General features: G+C 37.6%; 1 non-coding gene across 1 annotated transcript; it reads left to right on the top strand.

The window, feature by feature from the left end:
* The first annotated feature begins 6,190 nt into the window (after nucleotides 1-6,190).
* Trnan-guu (transfer RNA asparagine (anticodon GUU)) lies at nucleotides 6,191-6,266 on the top strand. The gene has a single exon. It is a non-coding gene; the product is annotated as a tRNA-Asn (tRNA).
* Nucleotides 6,267-6,606: the final 340 nt, after the last annotated feature.

The following is a 6,606-nucleotide window of genomic DNA, read 5'->3' as shown; positions in this document are numbered from 1 at the left end:
GAGACGTGTTTATTGCAGGGTCACAGATGAGAGGTATTCAGGGACCTGAATGAAGGAATAATTTCAGAGTATTTATGAGGTGGAATTTAAAAGTTTGGAAATTCATTGAATGTAGGGAGGAAATGGCATCAAGTGGGATTTCTTTCTTGGTGGACATGCTGCTGTTTCCCTGAAATAAGGAATGAAGGAAGAATAAGTTTTAAAATGAAGATTTGAGCCTGGTTCCATGGCACACACCTGTGTGACTTAGCAGGCTTAGGCAGGAGGATGGCAAGTTCAAGGCCAGACTCAGCAATTTAGTAAGGCCCTAAGCAAGTTAGCAAGACATCTCAAAATAAAAAATAAAAAGGAATGGGGATGTAGTAAAGTAGTAGCAATAATAAAGTGTCCTGGGTTAAATCCCTAGTGCCAAAAAAAAAAAAGGAAGAAGAAGGAGGAGGAGGAGGAGGAGAATCAAAGGACAGGTATAGCTCAGTGTAGAGGGCATTCTTAGCATATGGGAAGCCCTGAGTTCAATTCTCAGCACCAAATAAATAAATAAAAATGAAGACGAGTTTTCCACAAATGGTGCTGGAACAACTGGATATCCATGTAAAAAATTTTTTTAAAAAAGCCCTTACACCCTTCACAAAACTCAACTCAAAATGAATCACAAACCTAAGTGTGAAACACAAACCTATAAAACTCCCAGAAGACAACACAGGAAAAAATCTATAGAATCATGAGTCTAGCAATGACTTTTTGGATACTAATCCAAAGGCATAACTCAGGAAAGAAAAAAAATTGATAAAATGAGCATCATTATAATTAAAATTTTCTGCTCTAGAAAGGACACTGAAGGGAATGAAAAGGTAAATCCTGTTGTGGGAGAAAATATTTGCAGGAGGCATATCTGATAAAGATGTTATCCAAAATACACAAAGAATTCTTCAAACTCAAGAAAAGTTGTGCATGGTGGTGCCTGCCTATAATCCCAGCTACTCAGAAGACTGAGGCAGAAGGACTGCAAGTTCGAGGTCAACTTCAGCAACTTAGGGAAATCCATCTCAAGGGGCTTAAAAAAAGAAAAAGAAAAAACTCATGAAAAGAAAACAAAAAAATTGATCCTTTATCTAGTAATCTTATCTAAAGAAAAAAAAAAAAGAAAACAAACAAACTGATTTTAAAATGAACCCAGTGGTGCACACCTGTAACTCAAAGAGCTGATGTAGATGGATTGCAAATTCAAGACCAGCCTGGGCAATATATGAGACCCCGTTTCAAAATTTTTAAAAAAGGGCTAGGGACATGGCTCAGTGGTGGAGTGTTTGACCGTGGGGTCAATCCCCAGTACCACAATCAAAATAAAACAAACAAAAAACAATGATAAGATATTCTGAGCTGGGGATGTAGCTCACTGGTATTGTCTAGCACATGCAAGGCCTGGGTTTAATCACTAGCACTGCAGAAAAAAAGGGGGAGTATGCGGGAATGGGCCAAAGACCATAACAAACACCTTACCAAAAAAGATACATAGATGGCAAATAAGCACATGAAAATTTTATACACATCATATGTCATTGAGGAAATGCTAATTAAAACAACAGTGAAATACCACTAACACCTACTAGAATGGCCAAAATCCGGAATAACAGCAAATGCTGGCAAGGATGTGGAGCAACAAGAAATCTCATTCATTGCTGGTGGGAATGCAAAATGATGCAGCCACTTTGGAACACAGTTTGGCAGTTTCTTACAAAACTAAACATATTCTTACCATATGATCCAGCAATCGTACTCCTTGGTATTTACCCAAAGGAGTTGAAAACTTATGTCCACATAAGAACCTGCACATGGATGTTTACAGTAGCTTGGCTCCTAATTACCAAAACTTGGAAGCAATCAAGATGTCCTTCTGTAAATAAATGGATAAATTGTGGTACATCCAGAATAATGGAATATTATTTGGCATGAAAAAGAAATGATCAAGTCATGGAGGAAACTTAAATGCATACAACTAAGTGAAAGGAGCCAATCTGAAAAGGCTAAAGTTGCATGATTCCAACTATGTGACATCCTGGAAAAGGCAAAATTATGAAGACAGTAAAATATCAGCAGTTGTCAGGTTGGAAGCATAGGGAGGAGAGATAACTAAATAGAACACAGGAGATTTTCAAGGCATGGAAACTACTCTTACAATATTATACCAGTACATACATGTTGTTATACATTTGTCCAGCTCCATAGAATGCACAGCACTAAGAGGGAACTCTAGGACTGGGGTTGTGGCTCAGTGGTAGAGCACTTGCCTAATGTGTGAGGCACCAGGTTTGACCCTCAGCACCACATAAAAAATAAATAAATTAAAATAAAGGTATTATGTCCATCTTTAACCAAAAATAGAATTTAAAAAAAAAAAGTGAACTCTATGTAAACAACGGACTTTGTGTGACTGTGATGTGTCATTGTAGGTTCATTGATTATATTAAATGCATCTGTGTGATGGGAGATGTTGATGGGGGAAGCTATGTATGAATCTCAGTACTTACTGCTCAGTTGTGCTATGAATCTAAAATTGCACTTTTAAAAAGTTTATTAAAAAATAGAACAACGCTTTTTAAAATGTTGCATATAAGTAGAAATGTTGTAGTAGGTAGTTTTGTATTAGTATTTCATATCTAATTTATAGATGAGGAAATTGAAGCAAAGAGAGATAAAGCTCCTGGCCTAACGTCGCATAGCACATTAAGTGGCAGAGGGGTGAATTTGAACCCAGGAAGTGTGACTCCCTTGACCAGATGGGGAGCCACATGTGAAATGAGGTTTTAAGGCCTATATTTGTTTCCTGTTGCTGCAATGCCAAATTACCATTAATTTAATGTCTTAAAATAATACAGATTGGTTATCTTACGATTCTGGAGGCATAGAAGTTCAAAATGTGTCTCACTGAGCAAAAATGGAAGTGGGAGCAAGGCTGTATCACTTTTTCCAGGCTCCTTCCAGAGACTATCTATATTCCTTGACTCACAGCCACTTCCATCATCAAATCAGTAATCACTCTGACCTCTGTTTCCACTCTCATATCTCCTTCTCTGACCAAGATAAATCATAATCAATCTTCTGAAAACTTAAGATTTAAAAAAAACTTTTTTTTTTTTTTTTTTTAAATAGTCAGGGGGACATTTGCCTAGCATGGGCAAGACCCTGGGTTTGATCTCAGAAAAAGGGAAAAAATGGGGATGGAGGGATGGGACCTTTTACCTATAGAGTTCTGAACACCAATTTGTATAAGGATGAAATTTCATCTAAAATAACCAAGATCAGAAAGAAGTAGCACAATACTCTTCAAGTGTTGATAGAAAAGGTCAAATTTCAAGCAGAAAAAACAAAGCAAACAAAAACAATAACAGACTAAGACTGGGAACTTCAGAAGTTAAAGAACTCAATGTATGTAGAGAAAATAATTGAGACAAGTATATTTTTGAAGTGGGGAGTATCAAGGGATCTTAATAGATCTGAATAGAAGTGAACTTTCAAGTCTTTACTCAAAGTGATAACAGGGTAAGTTATGCACTTATGCTAGAATGTTTAGGACAACCACAAAAGAAAAAATTATGCAGGGTGAAATGTTCTAAAACATCATAAATTGAAAAAGATTAGTTTTATTAAAAAAAAAAAAAGTTTAAGTAATGCCCAGAAGACAAAAAGGAGAAACAGAAGAATGGAAAACAGAGAGGAAAAAAAAAAGTAATAAAATGGCAGATTTAAGCCCTAATAGTAGATGCTGAAGGTGTAGCTCAGTAGTACGCATTTGCCTAGCATTCAGAAGACCTGGTTCTGTCCCCGGCACCACAAATGAAATAAGTTCCCACATATATATAGTTATGTTTAATGCCAATAGTCTAAGTAAACCAGTTAAAAGACAGAGATTAGCAGAATACAGGGGAAATGATCCAACAATAGTCTGTCTATTAAAAAAACTCACTTTGAATATAACTACTTGTTTCCTACTGCTGTGGTAGCAATTTACGATAAATTCAGCAGATTTATCATACATCTTACCTTACTGCTCTGGATCCGTTTAGTCTTAAAAAGGTCTTACTAAATTAAAATGAAGGTATCAGCAGAGATGTGTCCCTCCAGATGCCCTAGGGGAAAATCCGTTTCCTTCCTTTTCCAACTTCTAGAGACCACCTACAACCCTTGGCACATGACTCCCTCATCTTGAAAGTCAGCAGTAGAGTGTCGTTAATCTCTTACTCTCTGACCTCTGCTTCAGTCCTCTTTCTCTGATACTCATGTCACTCCTTTTTTGCTTATATGTCTCCAATGATAGTATTGGGCACATCTGAATAATCCAGGATAATCTCCCTTGTCAAGATACTCAACTTACTCACATCTGTGAAACCCCTATTTCCATGAAAGCTAAGGTTATTTCCAGGGCCTAAGGATTAGTGTGGGAGCATCTTTGGGGAACAATTATTCTGCTTACTACAATACTCTAGGCAGAAAGGTAGATGGATCAAGGATTCTTTCCCAAAAGACTCAATAACTAAGCTTCAGTCTGATGTTATCAGACATTCATAGAGCTAAATCTTCTCTAAGGTCCAGTGTTCCCAGGGGATGTAAATAATGGACATTTCCAGGTACCACTGTCGCCTAAAATGAAGCTGCTAATGTTTTCATCTGCTTTATAATGGCCCAAGGCTTGTATGGGACTGGACCTACCAATGGCAGATTTTATTATAGGCAGCAGAAGTAGTCAGGGATACTTCTAAATATGGAGAATCTGGAAGAGAAATTTATCAAATATAATTACACACTGTTTGGAAAAGCCCACTATAGGGAAGAGGGCCATGCAAATTTTAATTTGAGCAACAGCAAAATAACAATAAAAGTAAAATGTGTGTGTGTGTGTGTGTGTGTGTGAGAGAGAGAGAGAGAGAGAGAGAGAGAGACAGAGACAGAGAGACAGAGACAGAGAGAGACAGAGAGAGAGAGAGAGAGAGAGAATTTATACAGCTGAGCATGAAATAACTCATAACTTACTTTAGGAAACCACAAACTAATCTTTCCACAAGATACTAATCTCAAAATCAGATAGGCAAAGCTTGCCACTCCAGCATTTCCAAAGAAATTCTTGGCATTGTTTACATAGAACAAAGTAATACTTTTCATGATTAGTGGTAGAAATTATAAAAAGAGCACAGTGTTAGGCATTAATAACATCTATGGAACGAGGAAGAAAGCTAACTTAGACATTTCTTCCAGTTTAATAACTTTGTGGGCCCAGTTTTTGAGTTAAAATAGTGATATATTTGGATGGCCTCACCAAAATTTTATAAACCAAACTACTTTGATAGGTGTTCAACTTTTTTTTAAATGAGAGGCTTTAGGCAGGTACAGCTCCAGCACTTTACATTCCTCCATAAGTAAACTGAAACCCAATGTAAACAGTAAAATGAAACTAGAAACTTTACCAATAGGAAACTGTCAACTAACCTCTAACTGGGTTCTTTCCACTCTAATCAATCAAATGCATTTATTTCTTTCTTTCCCTCCTTCCTTCCTTCCTTTTTTCCCAAAAATTCTCAATTTTGCTGATAGGACTGTCAAGGATTATAACCACTTTGTATTGGGATTAGCCCAGTGGTGTTCTACCACTGAGCTATATCTTCCTCAGCACCCCCCCCCCCGGCCTTTCTTTTTTGGAGACAGGCTGTCACTCAGTTGCCCAGGTTGGCCTTCAACTTGAGATCCTCTTGACTCAGCCTCCGGAGTCACTGGGATTATAGAGGACACCAACACGCCTGGCTGGAATGTTTGTTTTTATCTTAGTTCTGTGCTCAGCCTTTAAAAGCTTGCTACCTATGCTGCTACAGTGGAGCTTTCCCAACTTGTGGTTCTGAATGCTGCCCAATTCATGAACCCTTAAACACTCAAATAAACTCTGTTAAATCTATCTTAAAGTTTTCTTTTAACACAGGGAAACTCTCTAAACTGATGTGATAAATGAACCTTCAGTCTGGGCTTAGGGCCTCTAGGTAGCAGAGTAAGAATCTATTCTATTTTATGAACAATCTCATGGTAAGGGAGACATCCTATGCTGAGCTGAAACTATTCTCCAACTTCTACCAATTGGTCTGGTTTTCCTTTTTAAGCCACACTAATAGCTATAATCCATCTTCTTTAAAAAAAATAGAAGCCAAGGGCTGGTGATATAGCTCAGTTGGTAGGGTGCTTGCCTGTTAAGCACAAGGCCCTGGGTTCAATCCCCAGCACCAGAAAAAAAAAAAAAAAAAAAAAAAAAAGAAGCCAGTTGGGCATGATGGCACAACTCAAGAAGTTGAAAAAGGAGGATTGCAAGTTCAAAGTCATCTTGGGCAAATTAGCAAGACACTATCTCAAAACAAAAAGGACTGGGGATGTAGCTTAGTGGTAGAATTTTTGCCCAGCATGTACAAGATTCTGAATTCTAATCCTAGCACCAAACACACACACACACACACACACACACACACACACACACACACAAGGAATTCTCAGTTTTGCTTACAGGACTGTCAAGGATTATAACCACTTTGTAAAACTGTTAAACATTGTCTATTAAAGCTAAGTATGTGCCTA

The sequence above is a fragment of the Sciurus carolinensis genome, chromosome 1, assembly GCF_902686445.1.
Source record: "Sciurus carolinensis chromosome 1, mSciCar1.2, whole genome shotgun sequence".
NCBI lineage: Eukaryota > Metazoa > Chordata > Mammalia > Rodentia > Sciuridae > Sciurus > Sciurus carolinensis.
The sequence above is the reverse complement of the archived record's forward strand: the minus strand, read 5'-3'. Positions and strand labels throughout refer to the sequence as shown.